General features: G+C 40.4%; 1 protein-coding gene and 1 long non-coding RNA gene across 3 annotated transcripts in view; one reads left to right on the top strand and one right to left on the bottom strand.

The window, feature by feature from the left end:
- BACH1 (BTB domain and CNC homolog 1) overlaps positions 1–12,718 on the bottom strand; it is a 30,788-nt gene extending 18,070 nt beyond the window's left edge. For both annotated transcript variants that reach the window (XM_049835128.1, XM_049835129.1), the window contains exon 1: positions 12,612–12,718. The gene's annotated coding sequence lies outside the window, so the exon portion shown is untranslated. The remainder of the gene's footprint in view (positions 1–12,611) is intronic.
- Positions 12,719–13,437: 719 nt separating this feature from the next.
- On the top strand, positions 13,438–25,192 carry LOC126053231 (uncharacterized). The gene is made up of 3 exons (XR_007510311.1): positions 13,438–13,519; positions 22,235–22,313; positions 22,397–25,192. It is a non-coding gene; the product is annotated as an uncharacterized LOC126053231 (long non-coding RNA).
- The last annotated feature ends 478 nt before the right edge of the window (positions 25,193–25,670 follow it).

Below are 25,670 nucleotides of genomic sequence, written 5' to 3'. Positions count from 1 at the left end.
AATTATTTAAGCTTTCATTTTCAGTTACCAGTATATTCTGACTCCAACACCATGAAAACATAAAGAGAGATAAAAAACAGATGCATTAAGCCAAAATTCACCAAAATACTATATAAGCGACTTCTGTTTACTGATTCACCCAGTACAAAAATATTTGCATTTTATCTTCTTTCAAAAGTAGTTTGCCTGCTAAACCCATCAGGCATTGGTAAAACACTCTCATTTTCTCTCTAGTAGGTTGGTGGGGTTTTTTGTTTTTATAGCAGATTAGTTTTCCTATTTTCCACCTGCCTTAATTCTCTAATGCAGCCTTTTTTTCCCCCGCTCGCGTTCATCACTATTTGACCTGTCATGCTTGGTAGAAGTTTGCTTTCCTAATAGATCACTGATTCAGGCCACCTGACAATGGAAATCGCTTTTGTGACGGAGCATCAAAGCCCTGAAATAACAGTATTTATTGGATAGTAAACAACAGTAGAAGTTATACGATATCTAAAGCCTTGAAATAAGCTTATGTATAGCTGTCCTGAAGCTATTCCTGAACTCCTAGTATTTGCAAAAAAAAAAAAAAAAAAAAAAAGCGCTACGGAGAAGTCAGCTCTCCTAGACAGTGCAAAGTTTAAGAGCGTTTCCAAGGCTGATCTTTACCCTGTATTTCTAAATTCTTATCTTCTTTGGATTAAGCCTTTCTTTCAGTTTAGGGGGGAAAAAAAAGCCTAGTAAGAAGCGTCCTCGCATCTGAAGCTCCATCAAGAAACCACATAATCAGATTTGGAACTGTCCTGCAAGGAAAATATGATACTACTATGGAAAGTGTTACCTTAACAAACCAAGCATTTAGATTACACTGGACTATTCTACCCAAGAGTTACTGTAACTGAACACAGTTGCTGGGATTCACTTCAGCTGACACAGGACTACCCAATCATTATATTGCTCAACACAGGTTGTTATGATATGCCAGCTCCCAACAACAATAAAACCATAGCCAATGCAAATCTTCAGTTTTCAAATATGGGAAACTTTCACAACACGGGGAGGGAGGAGAGCATGGCCATTTTTAAACACAGTGGGGGGGGCGGGGGGGGAACAGCCACCCTGCCAGCTATACTCCTGGGTGCTCACTACTCAAGTTACTTTCATGGCACACAAGCATTTTTAGTGTTCTTTTCAACAGAAAGAGGGAAAAAAAAAAGATCCACATTTCCAGTGGCAGCAGTGGCACAGTACCACTCTGGACTTCGGTGAAGTGCAGAGCATCAGCATTATCTGCCCTTCCCACTCCCTCATAGAACACTGTACATACAACTTCCCAGTCAACTTTACCAACAAAACATACAGATTGCTTTCTTTGTCTTTGCCAAGTTATAAGTCTGTTTGGGGGCATTTGCTTAAGTATACAAGATTTTGGTGTGTGAAAATAAGAGTTCTGAAGAAAAAAAAAAGTTACACAAATCAGAGTTTTCCCCAGTGAGCAATAGCTATACCATGAGCCGCTAACTCTAAAGGGCTTATTTTTGGAAGCAAAAAACGAGTTTAAACATTTTCATACACCTACTGGCAAGACTACAGAGATTTGTTTACTTAGGAAATATTTCACTTGCAATCAGTTTAAATGGAAATTATGAAATAATTCCCTGTGAAACAGCTATTCATGAAAATCTATTCTTGTAACAGCTTATGAGAAGCAGTGCAGTATTAATCATGTATTCCTGTTTGCTGTATATCCTTAACTTACCATATTCCTCAGATATCACAGTACACACAGTTTAACAAAGTATGACTCTGTATTTGTTACCAGAAGGTTTAACAACAACAAAAATCATCAAAATGGAACAGAGGACAAAATGAAAAACTAAATCCATGGTGGTGGCGAACACAGGGAAGTATTAAAGATAACTACATATTTTGGGGTGAACACCTAGGCAAAACTCATGAGGGAGCCTATAGTTACAGACAGGCCTTTAAAGGTTCTTTTTTCTTTCTTCTTAAGTCCAAAGTTCTCCCAACCCTCAGATTGACAACCCATATATCAAGTAAGCTGCTCTTGGGTTTTCCCTTACAAAATAATCAGTTCCAATATCCAATTCAGCCCATTACATTTTCATAGCATGGAAGGCTAAAAGGAACAGATAAGCGGAGGACAGTCAACCCTCCTTTTCAGTTGATCCCCACAAGGCACACAACATGCTTTCAAAACAGAGTGCAGCCTACTTGAAGCACTGATAGCAAGCTTCCAATGTTGCTGCTGCCAAAAAAAAAAAAAATAAATATCAGGTTTCAACACTGAAACACTACCTTCTGTTTCTTGAGAAGTGAAAATATTTAATTTAAGCATAACCCAATTTAACACTTTATTCTGACAGAATGTTGTATTTTCTAATGTGAAGATTTCATCAGCCAAGTTACATCCCCAGTATTTTTAAGTAGGATGCACGCTTTTTTGAGGTATCCAAAATATACAATGCAGCATTTCATTAGGCATTTCAAAATTTAAAAGAACCTTTAAAAAATCCAAACAAACCAACCAACCACCACACTCAGACACTAAATTTATCTCAGTCTTCTTTGTAAAATCTCATTTTTGTCATACAAGATAAAGAGAGAAATCAAAAGGAAAAGAAACAGAAGACTGAAAATTCTGTGAAAACAAAAAGCATCAAACAGGAAAGGCAAAATGTAACCACTGTAAAAAGCTGTAACACTTTCGAGAAGTACTAACAGAGGTCAAACTTGTGAATGTCTTAATTCTGTTTTCCAGTTGTGTAATAAAGGCATGGCACCACATTTATGACAGTATTTGTCATGACAGCCAACTAGATTTTCCACAGCAGTATGTGAGTACAAAATACACTTGTCCATAAGTAAATTTGTAATTTACATATCCACAATAACAAGACCTACTGTTGTACCAAAAAGAAAAAGTACATCTCTTCCGTAAACTGTTTTTCTTCTACTTTAACTATTCTCCTGCAGCACTCAAAAATTATTAAAATTAATTTTGTTTATGGATGGACAAATAGGGAAGAGGTGTGAAGTTGAGAAAACAATTCAATGGTGCTTTTTACAGAAGCTTTATAATTTACAAGCTCATGCTGTAACTGTCCTACATGGACAGGCCTTTCTAGGCTTTCTTCCTCTCAGTGCAGGTGTCCATTTCACATAATTTAATTTTCTACAAATATAGTCTATCAGATATTTTTTTTCCCTCCCCTCTCAGACAATTCAAATGAAAGCAGCAATAAGTTACTGAAAAGAAGGAAAATGGACACTACGAACAATAACACAAATTATTTCCTTGGAAACCAGACTAAAACTCCTATTCTACCATGCTATTTTTATTTCAAAATTAACATTTAAGTAAGGAAAACTAAAAGCAGGCACAGATAACTTGTAGAAGTATTCCAAAAGTCAGCAGATAACTGTATATTTAAATCACTGTTCACTAATTCAGTGTCAACAACCAACCATGTGACTGAATGCAAAAGATAGTATGAAACAAAAACATGCGAGAATATTAAGATATTTGATACAGCAGTTACCATCAAAAATAAGGAGAGTCCAAAAAGATCTTCCAAAACTTAAAATAGTCCTTACAATGCAGGTTGAAAAGATTAAAGAAGAAACAACATGAAAGCTCACTAACTACAAATCCTCAGTTAGTGGAAGAAAACTTACACTGTCAGTACAAGAGCATTCCTCAAATTCCTCTCACCTGAAATTCTGCATACCCAATAAACTCAGTCTTGAGAGGAGAAAAAAAAAAAGGAGAGAATATATACAAACACACAAGCTACTATAAAAACTACATAGAGGAACATTTGCAGCTGAATGAATCAAGTTCTACTTTGAAAACAAACAAGCATGATACTGTTAAGTTTCCATTCTTTATTGGACAGTGATTTCAAGATAAAAAAATGTTTTGCCTAAGGGTAAAAATATTTTCTCCTAAATAGTGGCTATAAAGCTTTATTCTGCTTTATCAAAGTGAAGTAACTCCTTTTGTTTTTTCTCCCTACTAGCATACAATTCAATAGGAAAACTATGCTTAACAGTTACCTGTAAAATTACCATATCTTCAGTAAATTTAGACATCTCTACTTTTAATTGACTAGATATATATATTTATTTTCTAAGAACATATAAAATACTTATCTTAATGAAAACTAGCACTGCAACAACATTTAAAAAAGGAAAATACATTTAAGTACACAGTGTAAAGATCAGAGCAAGATGCCTACCAAGACTCATTGGCAAATACAGATCTCATCCAAGGCTCATTCTTCTCATGCATTTGAAGTTATTCATTAGCTTATATTATTAACACGGAGGTAATTGCAAAGTATAGTAAGTGTAAGGTACTTTAAAATTAGACTGCAGGTTTGCTTATCTGATTGCTTACAATTGGTAGCAACTACCACCCTAACTCCTAGCTGACTGAAGAATAAAAGTAGTTAAATGATCGTCTACTTCCTTCCCCCACAATCTCTGTTTTAAAGAGTCACTTGGTGCAGACCTTTAGGTAGACCATAAAGTCTCCCCATTTGATACTTTTCTAATAAATAAAAAAAAAGATGATAATCATTATGACTAAGACCAGGTAAAGCTATAAGGAACTGTTGTTGCTAAGTTATGGAAGGACAATAGATAATATTACCTTGGAATAGATAGCATAAGAGTAGGAACATAATACCAGGATAAAATTCATAATAGTGTGATGTATTTCTCATCCACACACATATAAATCTGGCACAAGGTAGATTAACTTTCATGCTCAGCAGCACCACCGCAACATGTAAAGTCTGCACTCGACATCCTGTGGTCACGCAAAGTGTTATACGAGAGGTGAAGGAAGATATAAAGCATCAAGTTGTCACTGAAGCTGACAAAAGCATGCACAGAAACCAGCTTACCTCCATACATTTATGACAGGGCAAAAGAACTTCTTGATGTTTAAGTATGTCTCTGAAAATTCAGACAATTACACATTCCTGGAAAGAGTTTTGTATTGCATTTCACAAAGGAGATATATAGTTTTGAATAATATATAATGCATTATTTCTGTATTTACATATAAGTAATACATAATTTTTATATAATATATACACATATCTATTAAAATAATAACAATAAAACCAGTAAATGCCTTTTACAATAGGTCTTCCTAGCAAACCAGTCCTAAAAGTCAGGTTCTAACACAGTACCACTTTCTCAAGTATTTAATGCTGAGGAGTAATTTTCCCCATTACGCAAAGGGCAGCAAAACACACAGTATATGTATACTGACACAGAACACTCAATAAGAACATTTGCCTTTTTTAGTGTTATTGAGCCCAAACTTCACAATTTGCCATAATGATGAAGTCCTTTGTGGTTTCAAAAAACTGATAACAAACATAAATCCCATTCAAAAGGGAAAGTTGTATGGCTAACCAGAAGCAATAGCAACAAGATGCAGATGCTAAGACAACATTCAAAACCTTAGAACAATAAAGCAACTGTACCACCCATCAGCTCACTGCAAATATTAACATCAGCAGCAATTATCCCAAATCACTGCCACTTATCCAGATGCCCACTAAATAGCTACCAAAGAATTCCAGCTTTTCTGTAGAGGATGTTTAAAACACAAATGCTCTGTCCAAAATACTTTGTTAATAATGAATGCCAAATATACAGGATCATAAAAATCAACCAAACTGACTAAATAAATAAAACATTATTATTCAATGCAGTGAATTAATAGTAAGAACTTCTTTAGGCTTTAAATGAAGATCTAAACAGAGTATCTTGCATTTTACATCAATGTTAGAAAATTCCCCAAAATGCCACATAGTTTACAACTAAGTTTTTCAGTAACTTAGAAAAACAGTTAGATAACACCAATTCTGTATACTTATAGCTGGTTTATTGCATACTTGCATCATTCTTTCTGAACAAAGACGACAAAAATAACAGCTGGAGGTGTCTCTGTCTGCCTATGACAGCTGCCAGGAACTTTACCACAGAACAACAAGATGGCTAACACAGAAGTAAATTCAGTGTCCTTTAGTTTATACTCAAGCACCACAAAAAATGAAAAGGGTGAGACTTCAACACACAAAGGGGTACACTTTACAGCTAAAGAGACTGTTTTGAACATTGGACCAGCTGACGCTGGAAAGCTCTGCTGGTGGCATTACAAGAAAATTCACAACTAGAAAGAACGAATGAGTCACAAAAATGAGCTCCATAGGCTCTGAGACTCTTTAAGCCAAAGCATACTAAAACGGCCCTTAAAACTGAGATACAGGTTTGGGAGTGCAAATCACTGTCATTTCTGCTTCTATTTACATTATGATACACCTATGATTTGTGTACGTGTTTACCAAAATGCTTTTTGAACATTCCGAGTTTGACTGTTTCAAGTGTCCTTAAAAATACTAAATCGGAGCACAGAAATCCATGTAAATCAATAATGGTCATGCCTTTACTACTTTGAAGGCTTGCACTTTCAGGAAACACATAGCTGATATGCCAAATCTAAGGACCTGGAAAAGAAAATCCAGTATCTAATGGTCACCAAGATACAATGGGAATCTACAGGCATTCAGATTCAATCAAGTCTGGCATCCAAATGTAATGATTGCTGTGAAAGACTCACTGTCAAATAAAACACATGACTGTACTTTGTTCCCATCACCTGTAATACACTTAATAGCAAGTAGGGCAACAAACCAGCACAAAATGACCTGTGGTTCTTCTGTCTTAAGGTCTACTAACACAGCAATGGTACTAGCAAGAGCCAAGCAAAAATACCTGAGCTACATGAGCTACATCCTATCAAGTCAGTGCTTTCTTTTCAAGTCCAACAGTCTCTTACATATTTTCCATCAGTCAATAAATCCATTTCAGATATTCCTAAAAAGAAGAGCAAATCTTTTATCCCCAGACTCAGATATCAATTATGTGGCTCTACCATCACAATCAACTCAAGTCTACACATAAGGGGGGGGGGGGGGGGGGGGGTCTGACCTTCAGCTACCACAAGTTTCCTGTAAATGATCCAGCCCCAAAGTTACCCAATTTACTAAAAAAGTAAACAAAACCCTGTTCCTTAGTCTTTACTTACTTAGTGAACAACCATCTGCTAATACCAAATACCATACTGGGTATCAATCCTCTGTAGTAATCACAGTAACTCTCACTTGTACATGGGCAAAGTACAAGTACTCTTGAAATAAGAGAAAGCATAGAGTGAAGCTCCCCTTCAGTAGCTGCAGAACCCAGGCAGGAGGGACACCTTTGCTGTCACTGCTACCTGAGCTGGTTGAACTTGGACATCTGGATGCAATTTCAGTTGTGATCACCATCATGATAAAACTAGTAAGATTAATTTATCACCTAGCAGACAATAAAGGTCTGCTTGGCTATCACCATGCTTTAACATATCTATACTCTCAGAACACTTTAAATTCCTGAACAGTTGCAAAAAAGACATTGTAGACCCCCCCAAAAATAGCCTGGAGAAAACAAACTCTGGGTACCCTTCCCAACTCCTACGTTGATCTATTGAGCAACTTCCAGCAGGTCACTTATCTTCATCAGTTCCCTTAGGGTGGACATTTACTTTATCTTATAAAAAAATTCTGTCATTCACAGACATAAAGTACAAAGGGATAACTGTCATTTACTACTGCTAAAACAAAACAGTCTGGATACAAAACAGTTTATTCAAAATACACTGCAAAGGCTTTCTTCTAAGGTTTTATATCTATGTCCTTGCCCCCAGCTACCTCTCCTTTTAAGGAAATAAACTTACGTTACAGATGAATGCCTACAGCAGTTAATAGCTGCTGATTCATGTTATGCTGACAAGGAATGAACAAGCATTTTAGTGATCATGTTTATTGCTTCTCCATCTTTAGTTCAAGAAGACTCTAAAAGAAGAAAGTGATTTAAAAAAAGCAAAAAGCAAGCTTTGCTCCATAAGAGCAATGCTTTCTCCTCTAAAAAAAGGTAGGTCTCATCTTCAGATGATTAGCACATTCATAATTAAAATTTTAAATTATATTATTTAATAGTCTAAATGCCTGGATGATACTGTTCACAGCTTAATTACATACATGAGCTTTTTAAACGTTACTAGGTTGTATTTCTGCAACATAATTCTTACCACAGCATTTGGACTCTTTTCAAGTCACAAGCGAGAATTAAAAAGAATCACGGGAAGTCTGGCAAGTTTTAAGTCTGCGCTGAGAGTCTTAATTTGTTTTCCAGGTTTTAAGCCTGAATATTCACTTTTTTAGTATTTGCAAGCTATATGAGAACTCGGGGTGTGGAGATGGTGGGGATGGAACCTGAGATTCATAGTAGTCACAGGACTCCAGAAGGTGGGATTTCAAAGAAAAAAGCAAAGGATTGATACCATGTAATCATAGAAATTTTCCACAGAGCAGAGGTTTGAGTAGTTTCCCTCAGTCCATATCAAAGCCAGAAAAAAATATTACTACTTTGCAGTTTGCCATTATTTTACACAACACCAATTGTTTAATTTTTGGAGCAGGGATAAAAATAACGTTGTGGGATTTGGTTTGTTTCACTGCTAAAAAATGAAACAGGACTGAAGGGGTTTCAGAGACTCCTTTGCAGCAAAATCCCATCACTTACAATCCTTCAATTCTGCTGGTATTCAAACAGAGTTACTCTGGGAAGATAACAACAATGCACGGACTTCCTAAAGGCATAGTTCACCTAAAAAAACCCACAAAACCAAAACACCAAAAAAAAAAAAACCACAAACACAACACCCCCAAAAATACTAGTAGAAACTGATTTGATTTTTTTTAATAAGAACTAGATTAGATAACAAAATATTCACTTAGGATAAGGGGTAACATAACATAAAGCATGCACAACTAACATCTACTGTCAACTCTTGCCTTTACTTTAAGGACAAATACCTTTGCATTTATAGCTACATATTCTTCGCCTTGCCACAGTTAAACAAACCACATGAATTTTGTTTTAATGACTGTCAGAATCCATTCACAAGTATGTATGCCAAAATATTTATAATGAATACTAAATTAACCATCTGTGGTTCTAATATGTCCTACCCTAACTTAGAAGGGCACAGGAAACAACCTGAAAGAATAGGAAAGCAAATATATTGGCAAGTCAAAGGAAATACTTTCTGGAAATTATATTCATAATCTTGTCTCTGGTATTACCTTTTTAACTCCGATTTGTTTCCACATCTGTTCTTCACAGTATGTGAAACTGAAACAAAATTCTATGAATATTTTAGACATAAATCAGAAATGTCTGAAGTTCTTTCTATGAAAACAGAAAAGCATAGGTTCATCAGAACTGGCAATATTTATATAATAAGGAAACAAAGATGCAGAAGATCAGACTTTGAATGGTAATTCTAGTAAAGACCTCTACCAAATCACATAAAGCTGTGTTTCAGTTTTCCCATCAGGAAACTGTAGACCATTTGCTATCTGAGATACAATGTTAAAAGACATGGCCTTACGAGCTGTGCTGTAAATAAGTATTTTTGGGAAGGCACCATACAAAATACTGATCTCAAAATAAATGTAAACAGGGATAGTAAACACTATCTATTTATTTATCAAAGTATTAGTCAATGGGGCCAAGACTGGAATCCAAACAAACACCTACAAACATTATCTTGACAGTTCAAATGAAATCATTCACAAACAAGTTATCTCAACATGATTCTGAAGACTAACTGAATATTCTTTAAGATGCAGGCTCTCATTTTAAAGTATTTTGAGTAACTGATGCCCTAGGCTACCTCTTCTGCTCTCCAATGTATGTCTAATGATTAAACTCAATTTATTTGTATTTCATCAATGCTTCTAAAGTCAATTAACCCTTCATGGAGCACTTCCCCTTCCTTTCTAAAGCTTCAGTAGCTGACTGGCTAGTCGAGCCTTACTCTGACCTGCTAACTCATATTTGTACAAAATACTAAGGTTTCCCTTCACATTACTTAATAAGAACAAAACTTCCTTCCACCCTGAAAAGGGCCTTAACTGAAAAATACAGCATACTGCTGGAGATTGAATTACTTTTGTGATACAGCCTATGATTTGTTACAGCAAAGTGAGCTTTTCTATTACTTCTTTTTTTTTCCTCTCCATACTGCTAACCTCTGAACTGGAGGCAGGGGGCAAGGAAAGCTGCAGGTGGGTCATCATACATTATCCCCACTGTGGTCATAGTAGGCTGAATTCATAGAACTTAAGCACTGTTTCAGAAGTTATTTGTTGCTCACTTATGGTTTTGTTCCTACCCACATCTGCATCAACTAATATGTTACCTATGGTTTAACTAAGGATTGCACATAAACAGGATTTAAGCTATAAATATCACAAAGGTTTTTTCTACCCCTAAAACCTCCCCCATGAAACTTTCAGTGGTCGAATTCTAAGAGACAATTAAAATGCCAGCACTCAAGACACAAACATGAATCCTTTGACTGACCTACCACTGCTCCCCGTCACACCAGCATACCCAGTGCAGGGAGAAAGACAGGTCTATGATTAAAAGGAAATCTATGGGGAATTTACATGAACACCTCTTCTCATCTTATAAAACTTGGAAGGGGGGGGGGGGGGGGGGGGGGGGAGGAAATGACATGACAAGGAGACTTGTTGAGCTATGCTTCCCTAAAACATAGGGCAAAGTTCTTTGGGACTCATACAACTTATGTGCAAAGACATGTCTATTCAATGCCCAATGGGAGTGCCAGCTGGTCCAAATGATCAGGTAAATGGTATGGGGTTTAATACTAGACAATGCTTGTATTAAGATAAATCTATTACTGTTCAAAATACCCTTAGCATAAGGACTTTAGAACCTATTAAAAGAAAATAAATATTTAGGACACCAAGATCTTGTACATTTTTGAGTATAAAACACTGAAAAATAGAGTAGATGCAAGTTAAACCTCCACTTTAGCATTTTGGTTAGAATCAGGAGTGCGCTAGCGAAGCAAACTTCCTAAACGTCCCACTCACTGTGCTTCTGTTCACGTCACAAGATGGACCCAGGCAACAAGAGCAGGTTCTTTTTTAGACTGAATTAAACCAGCAAATCTACTCTGGAAGTAATCTAAAGAAGTCTGAATACTAAGGGATTCAGTAAAGTTAGCTTGAAGGAAGCCCTTCTTAAAAGCATACAACGTGGATATTCTGTTTTCAGCAACAACCGTTCCTCCCTGCAAATCTGCCACTTTGGGGCCTCACTACTTGCTAGCATACACTTAGACTTACTCACATGTGTTAGGGCGTCCAAGAGTAATTATGCCATTTAAGTCAGCTTTAAAATTAAACTCATAAACCACGAAATTAGATTTAGAATATCTTAGTTGCTTCAATTTGTTTTTTAACCATGTTTGACGGGAATATACTCTTTTGTTTTCTCTTCAGTGTGGCATAATATTTAAGATTAAAGAACTGACTCTAGTAACAGAGTATTCAGACTGCTATGTAACCTTAATTTACAGTGTTCCTGGATTGCAATTATTCCATTACTACAGTCAAATGTTTTTCACACACTGAAAGTGCCTTCCTGAAGTGCCTCAAATTAATGTGTCTGTCAAAAGTTACCGCATGATTAAACTGTACATACAGTTATCTTCGCTCTACCTTTACTGCTAGAACGTTTGCTTCTTCCTTTTCTAATTCAACAAATATTTAGGGGGGCCAGTTATATACGACTTTGGGAGTACTGTTATATTGCCATACTAAAATGAAGAAAGTAAACATAGTTTGACAGAAGAGCAGGTGACGATTCTTTCAGAATTACTACGTTTTCAGCACGCCCGAAAGCATGCCGAGTATCTCACTGTACAGAACAAGACAGACAAGATCTGGATCTCGTTGTTTACGGTCCAAAATAAATCTTCCCCAGCTCCCACGAAGGGTAACAAACACCGAACGCACCAGTCGCGCGTTCCACCCAAGCGCAGCGGGGTTACCGCCGGATTTCCAGCAGGGCTGAGCTGCCCCTTTCGCACAGGGCCAGGGACCGCGGCGTGGGAGAGTCACGCCTGTGTCACCGGAGTTCACGGGAACACGGGCACCCGCGGAAACCGGGGAGCAGACGCTGAGTAACGACTGACTGCCCGGCGCCGCTGGGCGCAGGCCTCGGGGGAAGGGCGGGAGAAATACCTGAAGCACGGCTGCGAGGCGGCGGAGCCGGCCGCCGCCCGGTACTCAGCGCTGGCAGGGCGCCACCGCCCTGCGCCGGCCTGGTCGTCCCCCGCCCCGCGACCGCGGCAGCTGCCCCGCGGGACCCCCCGCCGCCCTCGCAGCCCTCGCCCGGGGGCCGACAAGCGCCTGTCCCCGCCGCCGCGGCGGAACGGGCCACTACGCCGGCCGCAGTAAAGGGGGGGGGGAAGGAGGGGAGCGGCTGACTAACACCGCCCCTGCGAACGCGCCTCAGCCTCCCGCCACCCCCTCCCACCGCCGCCCGAATGGTGCTGCCCTCGCCCCCCACCTCCCCCACCCCTTCAGCCCAACGGGCACCGGAGGGAGGGACGCGCGCGCCCGCCCGCTCCCAACGGCGGCCGGTTCAGGCTCGGCTCGGCTCACCTCAGTGCCTGCCGCCGCAGGCCAGTCGGCCGGAGGACAGCTCCGGCCCCCCTGCTCGTCCCGCTCCCCAGAGCTCGGCCGCTCCTGGCACAGGCTGCGGCCCGACTGCGGCGCCAGCGGTCAGGTGACTCCCAACAACATTACCCGCCCGCCGCCCCTGCCCCCCGCCCCCGCCCCCCCGCGCACACACCCCGCCCGCTGATTGGACGCGGCGCTCCCCGCCGACGCGCAGCCGCCCACGCCGCTGCGCAGTGCGCATGCGCGCCGCCGCCGGCACCGCGCCGGCAGCCGTTCCCCGGCGCAGCGCAGGGCCCTGCCGCCCGCCTCCGGCACCGGCACCGGCACCAGCGGCGGCCTCCCCGCCCGCCGGAACAGCTTGAAGAGCCGTGGTGGCCGCGGCGGCTGGCTTGGGCCCTGGGCGTGCCGTTCGCCGCCTCTCTGAGGGGAAGGAGGTCCGCGGGCGGGAAGCCGCCAAGGGGAAGCCGTCGCCGGGTGGGAAGGGCCGGTCGCGGCGCCGGCCTCGGCCCCGCAGCCGTCGCCTCGTGTGTCATCCGGGAGGGCTGGGGGGAGGGTCGTGATAGGCCTTATGAGTTTTACTAGTGTAAAGCTCTTGCTCTTGGAGATGCGGCGTGAGGCCTGTGCCGGGAAGTGCCGCCGATTAATAGGCTTGACCAGTAACGTAATTAGTGACTCTTCTGTGCTAGGAGATGTTAAACTAACGTTTTGTAAAGGTACCACCCTGAGGGAGTTCTTGCTGGTCTAACTTACGGACTTGCTGAGCTTACGTGGTGTGGTCCAGAATGCTTTCTGGAAGCTCGAGCGGCGTTGATGTGAGGGTGATGTGCTGGAAGGGTCCCGCTAGCAGACCTTGTCCTCGCCTGGGTCTTACTTGTCAACCAGCTATTGAGGTCAGTGCTGCGCTATGTAAGAGACGATAACATGTCAAGTAAGGCAAAAAAATACTGCAGAGCAAGTTATGCTGAAGAGATAGCCTTCAGCTAGCAACAGTCGCACCAGTGTTAGAGCTGAAAATGGTGTGGTGTTACTGTTGAGCTAGTATCCCTACTGAAAGACAGACTAGGATGTCCAGTGCTATGTGTATGTAGCTTGCATACTGTTTTCAGGTCCTGACAAGTATTTTTGTGTGACACCATCTATGTGTACAAATGCTGTCTCAGATAGCTAAGAAGATGTCTTAGAAAGTGCTGCTGTGTGTTACTGTGTTCAGGACCAGAGAATTTTCAGTACTTCTAGGCTCTGGTAGATATTTATCTCCTCCAAAGCAACTAAGAGTAGCAGTAAGGTCTTTCCTTCTGCTAAAAATAGCCAGAGTTCAGCTTGTTCTCCCCAGCAGCATCTTGAAGGCAATGCAAAGGGAAACTGATTGAAAGATGGAAAAAACCTCACCCCTTTTGCATATTAAAAGAGAAAAAATTCTCTGTTGGCCAGATCAGAGGGGGGTAAATTCCATGTACCTCTTTATTCAAGGACAACACTGAAGGCAACCTCCTTCCAGAAGTTGCATTACTGAAGAAAACATTAATGATGGCAAAAGGTGCACTGCCAAGAATACTAATGGGTGTTTCATTGTTATGACATTTTAACAGTTTAACTATTTTCTTTACATTTGAATTATAAGATTGCATTTATGCCTCATAAAATAAAGCAGACAAGAAATACACAATCTGTTTTACACTGTATTTAAGTGTCACGTAACTTTCTCAAGCTGTTTCTACAGTAGACATTCTAAACTTCATTTTAGCCTTCCTGAGAATTTTTGGGGAAGACATGAGCAAAGCTCTTGCTGGTAATATTTAGTAATGATGGGTGTGTATAGAAGGGGAGGGAGTTCCCCTCATGTTTCGGTGTAATGCCTGACCTTGCACAATTCAGAAACAGATGAAACCATAGGGAAAAATGCTTATATTTGAAAAGCATGGAGTGTCATTCTTAAAAACATACTTTTATATATTAGTTTACTCCTACATGTATTAATACTCTTTTCTACAGAGTTACTACCATTACAATGGTAATGTTAATGAAATTCTTTTATTTACTTTCAGTGGTAAGCAAGCCAGTTGTTAGAAATTACACAGGTAGGAGGTCTGACAGATCTAGAACTGATTCCACCCCTGCCCAGTGAACCAAACAGTTTCATTTTCACAGCAAACTAGAATGGAACTTTTCAATAGCTTTCTTCAAAAGTCATTGTACCAGATTAAATCTGGTAACAGACAGGAAATCCCTGCTGCTTTATTAACTTCTTTGCAAGCTGAAAAGAGGGTTCTGAATGGGATTTTTTTTTTTTTTTTAAGTGGGGACTGGCTGCATTTCACAGACAGGCTTCACTTTTCCTTGGATCATTTCTCTATCCTTTCGTCTCAGTTTTTGTAAAGTGCATTTTGTTAGTATTTCTTTGTCTCCATTTCTTTAATCAGACATCTTCATTAGCACCCAAAATAAAAACACCAACTCGAAGCACAGTAAAAGCAGATGTGCAACCATACCCCAAGTAGCAGTTCCAGTTTATTTAAGGGTTCCCCGTTGCTCCAGGCTCTGAGAATTCATAGTACTTATTTTGAAAATTGTGCATGCGGATGGAAAAGTCAGAAATAAAAGCTGTCTTTCCTCCATTGACAACAGTCAAGATAGATCTTAACACCCTGTATGGATTTGCACCAGGTGAAAGTCAGTCTGTTTTTTTCTTACACCTGCTGTAGGCCGGCACATAAACTGTAGCTGTCTTCCAAAATGACACACCTTTCATTTTACTTTTACCTGTGCCTGGATTCTTAAGAGTCTTTATTGTGGGCTAATACAGCTGAGTAACAGTTGCCTTTTGTAAGTGACAATCTTACAAAACAAATAAAAGCAACATCAATAAAGCACTGATCATCAATCTACTGTGTTGGCTGTACATGAGATTAGTAAAGCAGTGCTTTCTCTGAAAGGCCTACAGCAAGCAGGATTATATGACCATATGATCATCCATGCTAACAACCAGGACAAAAATGTTGCACCTATGCCACACTGGAGCTAGTGAAGTGAAGAGGATATCAAATAAAAGACGTGCTGAAAGAGTATAAAGAACAACAGCAGTGTAAAGGGTGGGACCAGGCAAGGAGTGGAAGATCCAAACATGTTTGCTGAATTAAGAGCAAATCTGGATATTCAGTTACTAATTTAAAAATGCATACACTTGTGGGTCTTTGCTTGTTCATTTTACACACTAATCTTGTGAGCATTCTCTGAAGGAGGTGTGATGCCTTTGCGGTGAGAAGAATCCCTCTCTAGGAGAAGGGTTGCGTTTCCACTCTCCCCTTTTCTTCGGGAATTCTCTGACAGATTTGTTTATGTGTATTTCTGCTAAAGAAACAAGTTACATCCAGTACTTCATAAACTGAAAGAACCCCTCTGACAGTTCTCTTCATGTGTAACACCACTTTTATTCCTGTGCTTGTACAACTCCGGTATTTTTATTAAGCAAGAAATTATTGGTGGCCCCAATTTACTAAATACAACTGTATTGTATAACGTGAACATCTGAGGTGTTTTTAATCTCACACAGGATTCAGCAAAATCATACATCATGGAGGGAGGGTGTGGTTCTCTGTGCCGTTCATATGAGGAGTATTGGAGCAAAATTCTGAGATTTTCAGTTTAGATAGAGGCTAATACAGATTTTCCTTCCCTGACTGTTTGATAACTGCCTTTGATCTCATTAAGAAGGCAGCATTTCATTATTTTTTGTTATTAGTTGGTCAGTATATTCCCCAGTACAATCGGAGTTTAATTACAAAATAACATAAGCAATTTGTTGGCGAATAAATTTAAGGACAGCTATTAGATAATAATATTCAAATAGTCCCTTTTTGCTTAAGATTTCGGTATTACCAGTTCTTAATAATAATGTATTTTGAATCTAAATTCCTACAGTTGCTCTTTATGTTTTGTGTGACTTGTAGTTCTCATGCTCTTACGCATGGTCATGATTCCCAATCCCCTAGTACCCAGATGTGAAGAAAGCAGCTTTAAAAGACAGCTGTTTAGGTGGTAAAAATTGAGTTGCAGAGATACAGGTTGTTCTCAATGTTTAACCATAAGCAGAAAACTTAAAATACCTACCAGTAGACTAAAAGGTAGGGTTTTTTCTGGTCTTAAGATTTTTGTGGGGAAGAGAAGGGAACAGAATAGAGAAGAAATAAATCAAAACAGAAAGAAAGAAAGAAAGAAAAAGAAAAACAAAAGGAGCTCTTACTTTGGCTTGAAGATTGGCTACCAAATCTTGGACCGCACCCACCAAGAAGGGATCTTCATCTCTTGTTCTTGATCCTAGGGATGATGCAATGCTGACTTTCCACGCAACAGGGAATGAAATTATGGCATAATAGCTTGCTTCTCACTCACAGTCAGACTGAAGAATTGAATAAGTACTTTCCTCATTGGAATTAGGTGCAACTGGAGAGAGGAAAAATAAAAAAGTTAGTCCATTTTTTTCCTAAAAAGGAGAAGTAAAACCAGCAAAAAGGAGATCTGGGAGCTAAACTGAAAAACAAGGAAGTACATCTTCCTGCAGATGAGTAATGAATATTTTAAAGATAAAACAATATAAAAACTGAGTTGATAAGTGCTCACAGAATTAGCAAGCATGGTAACATATAATCAGAAGAAAACAAAGAAAGATGCCGGGTTTTTCTGCAATAGATTTTTTTTTTTCTGATACATTGACAACAATAGGATTTTAAGTCGCATTATATCAAATGCTGTTTCCCTACAAAGCCTGGCTATAGCTGTCTCTTTGCTAGTGTGGTTTACTGCTTCTGGCACACTAGATGCACCAGCCTCAGCTAGCACTAGTTTGTGGCTCGATTCCACTGAGCTCTGTCTAGGCTATGTGCTGGTAATGCCCCAGAGAGATGAAAGTGGTCTAATCTCTGGAGTTGTGTTGACTACAGGGCACAGCCTAAAATAAGGAACATTTAGGCCGTCTTTAATATTCTGTGTCATCTTTTCTGCCCTTGCCTTCTCTTCCTGTGCTGAAGCTGGTTTCAGACCATAGAAACTTGGCTAATAAATTCTCCAGAGGTATATTGCAACATATCCCAATGCTAAAGGTGAGATTCATCTCACCTATCTTTATCAATCTAAAATTTAGCAGTCTAGTCTAAGCTACTTATCTAGGCTCCCCGTGCAGTCAATGGAACTAGATAGGCATCTTCACGGGGTAATTTCTCCCTTCCTCTGGTAGGTGTCTGAGACAGGCGTGATGAAACTCCTTTTGGAGATGCCTGTCTCATGCCTTTGTCTGTGGTGGGAACATGGATAACTGGGTTAGGCTAGAGGCATAACTGTCAGAGGACTACGCATTAGTGGAACCTGACTTTCTGCAAGATGCTGGGATCAGAATCCTCGGGAGCAAAAGGGTCGTGGAGTCATTGAGAAAAATAGGTGCTAAAGGTCCATCTTCCTTTCATCATGAAATGTCCTTTTTTTCTAGCTGAGCAGGACACTTATCTCAGTGTCAGAAAAGGGTTTCTGTCTTGGCCCTTACCTACAGGGCAACGGACTGATTAGGCATATGTAATGAATCCAGCATTTCTGGTTGTAAGCCCAATTAGCGTACAGATCGCCGCAGTAAATCAGGTGCAAAAGACATGCTTTTGTCCTGGATGTGCCAGGCTTACATGTACTGCATATTGTGGAGTAGGTCCGATGCTTTCCTGGAGGCACTTTCCTGAGCATAGTGTTGCAAGCAATAAATTACGTTCATGCATGTGCAGCGATTCCAGCGTTTCCCCGGAGCAGCAGATTTTCCATGCATATGTACAGCAGCTGTGTTGCACATCATCAAGACATGCATCCAGTGATGGCAGATGGAGTGGGAAAAGACCCCAACTGCGACTGGTCTGGTCTCTCTGGAGCAAATACTTGAGCTCATGGGCTGTTGCTGGTGTACTCCTGCGCTTGTTGACACCACGAGCTGTCCCGGGAGTCACCTGGTAGAAGCTGCCGCCCTGGCCTCACGGGGCAGAGGCTGAAGACCCCGTTGTACACACACCCACTTCAAATATGACTTCTGTAGGCATCATATAGAAGACTAGTCCGTTTACACTCCCTCCTGTGAACTTGCAAACACAAAAGCTGTTTTTTAATCTATGCTTAGATAACGTTTTCCAACCGAAAATCGAGCTATCAAGGACCTACTATGGTATGTGGTGTATTTAAGTGACTGAAACCTCAGGGCTAGGTCAATATGTACAAGCTGAAAATCTGAATCTTATTTTAAAATGGTTTTTGAAGTCAGTGAATACATTCCTCTAGAATTTATTTCCATACTGTCTTCTGCTCTGTGTGTGTGTGGTACTGTTCTAATTCTTAGGAACACACATGCTTATTTTTCATGGTTTCTTGCTTACGAAAGTCTTTTGTTCATTCTGGGAAAGCATACTGTTAATCACAGGAAAATATTTTTAAATTCCGTGTTTATAAAAGAAGAGAAAAAATGCTTTTTTTTGTAGAAATAAATCCCATTCTAGTAAACTGTCTTTTAAAGTGCAATTATAAAAGTGATTATCATAAATCTAAAGCTAATTTGGTCCAAATTCTCATCAAAGCTTCTTAAAATGAAAACTGGCTTCTCACTTAAAACTGGGGGGGTTTTCCCCTGATATTTTTTAAAACAACAAACTTAAATTAAACAGTAATATTTCAATGGGGAAAAAATGGGATTTTTTTTTTCTTGAAAATAATGAGAAATTTTTTTTGATTTGGTGAGAGGAGTTACAAACTGTGTGTGAATAATGGCAAAAAGGTGGGAAACAGATTTAAAAGTGTCTATCTGGGGAAAATAAGAGGTCTGCTTAGATAGGCTGAGGGAGGTGTATGTAAAGACCAAAGAATGAGAATTGCAGCAAGACAGCTAAAAAAGCCCCATCTAGGTGCTTAGCTTGAAAGAGGGAAACAATTGATTTATTGTTGAAAAATGGATTTGCTTTCCTGGAAACCTGGAGTAAAACTGGTAATGGCTGTAATTTTGTCAGACAGCAATGCCTGATCTGAGGGATCTGGGAAAAGACCAGAAGTGTTGAGGAGGTGAGGTGGGTGAAATTACTGCAGCCAGACTGTCCAGACCAGGCGTTATCACACAGTGGCTCTTTTGAAGCCTGGGAGGAAACCTCGGTGTATGTGGGAAAGCCAGTGTATGTCATCTGGGGCTTGATGAGTGTTTGCAGGCTCATGTCATGCTGTGGGATCACAGCTGTGTGGGCTTTGGATGAATTAGCTCCCTGCAGCAGAAAACCGCTAAGCCTGAAACCAGCAGAAGCTTAGCTTTCAGCCAGATGCAGATCTGCAAGCAGATTCATGGAAGGGCCAAGCTTTGGGGAAGATGGAGGGAGACCTGGTGAAACACCTCATGCTTGGGGGGCTGAGGGTGTGCATTCACAGGAACACAAACTAAATGCATAGCAGCCCCCGCCTCTTCCACATGCCCTTCCCCTGTGAAAGTGTCATGCTGGGGAAGAAAGTCATCCCTTCAGAAAATAGCCTTTGTGGTACTCTAGGGAAAGAAGAGCCCGTCTGATTTCTTTAATTTATAATATAGTCTATTGACAGTCTCCTGAATCAGCAACTTGGGATGGCCCCTCTGTACACCCTTAGTTTAGTAGGACTAAGAGCTGGTAGTGCGTTATTCCCATGTGTATCTGGTTCAGGGCTCTTCTCTTGCTTTCGCTCTAAACTGCTTCAACTGAGGAGTCTGCTCATTAATGCCACATTATCAGGGCTATCTGGAGTACTGGTTTGTTGCTTTTCTAGTAAAATGCAAACTCTCCCCACCCCACACCAGGTGAAAACCCAGGGAACGTTCATGGTATCTATGGAAGGAGGTACTCTGAGTTTTCTTAAATGACAGAAGTATTTGCGGGCGAGACCCTCGGAAGTAGGAAAGAAGTGGATTCTCTCTCACATACATGCATATTCATAAATCCCTGCAATATTTGAAACGTTGAAACTTTGGACCCATTCCCTACGAAATGTAGTCATACCCCTGAGAGGACAAGGATGTTGAGTCATAGTGAAGAAAGGAAAGAAAAGCTGAATATTTTTTCTATTACAATCATCCCAGAGGTCAGACACAACCAAGACAGACAGATGAACAACAAAAACACTGGTTAAATGATTAAAAAGGCTAGGTTTTCTGGCATTACTCAGAAACATTTGAAGCACTCCGAAAGAAAATATAGAAATGAATTGTCATCCCAGTATATGTAAGCATATTTGCCTTTTGAGTCTAATGCCTGAAGAAGGATTAATTTTAAAATGTTTTGGTAGAAAGCTTCTGAAGGACTTGCACATAGCCTGTCTGAAGGCTATTGTAAATATACCAGGACCAAAATGGTGAACAATGAAATTGCATTTGCTTTTGGAGAGGTCTGGCAGTGGCATAAAGAAGAGACAACATAGAAATTTTTGCAGCATTGTATAACATAGTTTTTTAGAGGTACCTAATTAAGCTACTCTTTTGATTAAATAAGTTCTTTATGATTACCAAGCTTGGCTTTGCTACACAGGATGATTGCAAAAGTGAATGATGTATTTGAAGATCTGGGTAAGACTGGAAAGCACACCAAAATTAGGAAAGAATACCATACATTCAAATACTTGTCTGGGTTTTAATTTCACAGCATAAGGTTCTTATTGTAACCTACTACTTCTGTGTTGATCACACAATGACTTGCCAGGAAGACCGTCTGACTGTTTGACATACTCACTCTACTGTTACAGCTTTCTGAAAAGGCGATTTATTTTTCTGAGGTTGTACATTTTCCCGTTTGTCATAACAGAGGAAAAATTGATTCAGTGCCTGCTTCTGTTTAGACCTGCACGTTAAATGTCCCACAACAGAAGCTGTTCTGTTTCTGGGACTCATTACCAAGTTGGAGTCTCAGTTGAGAAACCAGAGTGATTACTAGTTTGTTTGTCACTGCAGTGATCCAGTAAGAGGAGGGAACCAATCTTCACCCATCTGCTGTGTCTATCTGGATTTCTGCCTGTTCTCAAGCGCCTGGCCAGTCAGCTCATTGTGTGCTTGGGTGTGACTGCAAGCCATGATGAGTCATGGTTTAAGTGCACAACTCAACTCATACCGAAAGGAAAATGAGGCCAATTTTAACTCTACTTTTGATTTTATCTCTAGCTTAGTTCTGTGAAAGTCACAAAGAGCCCAAAACTGCTAGACACAGCAAAAGGTAACCCAGTGCAAATAAGACACAGAAGGAGGTATCACCATCAACATGCAAAAAAAGAGAGAAATATACATGTGATTCTCTGTACTGGGTCTGACCGTGGTGGAGCCTCTTCTCAAAAATGGAGCGTTAGATGATGCACAAACTAGTCGTCATCTCTTGTCAGAGGAAGAAAGTTGCTGAAAACAGCAAGTTGAGAATTGGAAAGCGTACTTGCAAATCTGGAACTTGTTATAGAATTGATGGAACTGATTATACAGTGTCGTTTCCTGATAACTTGGTTCTTTGTTAAGTTTATGTCTTATGAGGTATTGCCTAGGACACAGTAGTCAGACAGTTTCCTACTATTCCTAATTTTCCTCTCCCTTCCTTGGGCAGCTGATGATCCACACCTGCGGAGACTGGTTCTGCCAGCACTGGAGGAGATTCACAACCTTTTTTTAGAAACCTTTTGGAGGTGGGTTTCTCACAGTGCAAGTGAAATCACTTTCAAAGTTTATCTCAGGAACACACTGTTTCTTTTCCCCTTTCCCTTTACAGAATCACAGACTGGTTGAGGTTGGAAAGCACCTCTGGAGGTCATCTGATCCACCCCCCCTGCTCAAGCAGGGCCACCTACGTCAGGTTGCCCAGGACCATGGCTAGATGGCTTTTGAATATCTCCAGGGATGGAGACTCCCAACAACCTCCCTGGGCAACCTGTGCCAGTGCTCAGTCACCCTTATAGTAAAAAAGTGTTTTCTGACCCTCCTGTGCTCCAGCTTGTGCCCATTGCCTGTCACTGGGCACCACTGAAAAGAGCCTGTCTCCGTCATCTTTATACCCTCCCTTCAGATTTGTACCTATTGATGAGATTCCCCCGTCAGCCTTCCCTTAACAGGGATGAAGTACTGAAGGAGGGCTGAAATAGGCCAAGCTGCCTCGTCAGGGGCTAAGGTGACATACCTACTCAGCAAAAACTTCTGGTGCTGTTCTTGCTGCTGTTGAATGATTACAGCACTTTTTGAGACTTGGTTTTTCTCAGGCAAACATGTAAATGTTGCATTTAATGACTGTGTCTTGGGTGTTTGTTGGAGCCTGGATGCTGTTCCAGCCAGAGCTTACCTAGCCTGAGAGCTTCTCAAAACACCCTGCAAAAACACCTGAAAAAGTCAGTGAAGACTTATTTAGACACCCTGGATCATGCAGCAGCCTACTGTTACTTTATGCCTTGTACCAGATTCAATATCCAGACTGGACAAAAGTATCTTAGGCTTGAGTGTAGTCATGAAAAGCAGCCTGTAAGTATGTTGGTGATTGCTAGTTCCTATTGCACATTTTGCATCTTTCCTGAAATGAGCCCCTATCTCTTGTTTGCAGAGCTCACGTAGGGTCTTCAGTCCCCAGAAGAGACCAGCTGGGTTACATGTTACTTGCTTTACCTCTCAACAAGCATTCAGAGGGGTGAGGAAGAGGAGGGAAAGCAGAGGGAGTGAAGGGGCTGCCGCTCTACCAGAAGGGTGGGAGAGAATCAAATTCTTGTGGGTACTTCTTTGCACACAGACTTATTTCCTGATACGGAGAATCACCAACATGACCTTTATTTCCCTGTAAGGTGTTTTCCAACTGTTGTTTAGCTTAGGAGATAAATTTTCTTGTATTCTTTCATCTGCCACTATGATCTCTTTTCTCCTGTACAAAATCCTCATCTTTTTATCTATGTAGCAAATTCTGGCTCTGCTGACTCAAACACTATCCCAGTACATAGCTGATTGTACTAGGACTTTGTGCAAGACTGTTGTCTCTGGTTGGGTGTACTCCATAGGAGGTCAAGACCCTTACAGCCTTTCTAAGAGATGTGACCATTTGTAGGATCTCCGGAGCAATATTGTCTCTACCTGCTTTTGCCAAGCACACTGCTACTGCTGGGGCTTTAAGAGGGAGAGCTCGGCAGAGCAGTCTCCTGTTGACTAATCTCTCAGAACACGCAGGGTCAGTTCAGGGTTTGTGAGTTGCTCACAGGAGCAATGTTCTCCGGAGTGTGTTGCACCTGTGTATGTTACCTACTTCTCCTCACGTCCCTCTACCTCAGAATGACTTGGAAAATATGGGATTCTGGGGTTCAGGTGGAGTTTTGCAAGTCACGGTCAACCTGTTTACATCTCTATGTGCAGCCACGGCAGAGCACAGTCATGTTTGGTCCTGATAAGATATAAACCTTCAGCTCTGAGTGCTCATTTGCATGCCTTCCCGCCACGTGAAAGCAAGTTACAGCCTAATAAAATGCAAATGCCTTGTACTTTACGACAAATGCTGTAAATCAGAAATTGTGGTGATTATCTCACATGAAGTCCCTGTAAGAAAGAGCAAAATACCAATGTTCTAGTTAAATGCTTATGAATCACTACCCAGTAAAAAATGACACCACCTGTCACGTTTCACGTACGGGCTCAGAAAATGGGGAGAACATACTGAACTGAGGCAGCTAGTGACTTTGTTGCACAATGATTATTGTATGACACCAGGAGATATATTACACTGCACATTCCTTTCAGGCAGAGAAACATAGCAGAAACTGCACAGCTGATGCAGTGCTAGGAGAAGAAATCTTAAAATGATAGTTTAAGTAACAAAACCATGCAATATTTTGCATGCGGAGAGTAGAACACAAATTAGATATTTTTCTCTATGAACTTAATAAATACATACAGAAATTATGTGTAGGTACGCAGTAGTGACTACTGCCTTATTAATAGATTGTAAGGCGTAGGTAAGGATGAACAATCCAGGGGCGTTTTTAACAATGTTTCTGGAACAAAGCAATAAATGAAACAGAAGCATTCAGGAACGCAAATGAGCTGCCACTCTAGCTGGGAACGTAGGCTTTGGGATTGGCATTTATAGCCTTTGTAGTAATGTTTATGCAAAATTACACAACTCTAGGGTTGTGTGCTAAATACTCCAAAGAGAGAGTAAAATGGAGTATGGTATACGCCGAGTCCTTCATCTGCTAAGACATTTAACAGGGTACATGTCAATAAGCAGAGGAGTAGTCCCACTAAGATCTGAATGAGCAAGCTTTTAAAAAAATCTATTCAAAACGTACCCTGTTCTGTTGCATATCAGGAAACAGAGATATTTTTTTTCTCCATCATTTTGATTTATGTTATTTTAATACTGCTTGGCAGTTTCATTGGTGGCATAATATGATTTAGAAGACTGAAATAATGTAACAGAATGGGAAGGAAACTTCCAAGCACTGATCTTAAAAAACAAGGAATAGCAGATATTTTGTATAAAAACAGTTTTGAGAAAATGCTTTTGTGTAATAATCAATAATAACCAATTTTACTGTCTTTGGAATTTTTTCCCCAACTGGCCTCTAAACCTGTGTGTCAAAGTACATTCAGATCAGCTAAAATGTAAACTGATATATAAATAAAACACAGTTTGAGATTCTACCAGTTCTCTCTCTCATTGTGCAAATCTTGTCATTTTGACTGAGAGAGGTCATGTGTCAGCACTGTCATCTTTATTTGGATTAGTGGCTGTTCTTCTACCAACAAGAAACTTATAGCTGCTTTTATATTGTTGGCAGTTGCATTTGTAAAGGCATGATGACTAAGCTTCACATGTTTCTATTAATACAAAGTTGGCTGTCATTGATATCAATACTTGCTGTTGCATAAAGCGAGAAATACTTTAGATAACCACTAAAAAATTGGTAGAAACTTCTCAAATGCACATTGCATTATAGATTTGCTTTTTAAAGTTCTCAGCTGTACAGTGCCAAGGAAGCTTATTTCTGTCAGGACATGAACAGCTTGCTTGTTTT

The sequence above is a fragment of the Accipiter gentilis genome, chromosome 32 (assembly GCF_929443795.1).
Source record: "Accipiter gentilis chromosome 32, bAccGen1.1, whole genome shotgun sequence".
Classification (NCBI taxonomy): Eukaryota; Metazoa; Chordata; class Aves; order Accipitriformes; family Accipitridae; genus Astur; species Astur gentilis.
Note: the sequence above shows the minus strand (reverse complement) of the source record. Positions and strands in the feature narration are given on the sequence as shown.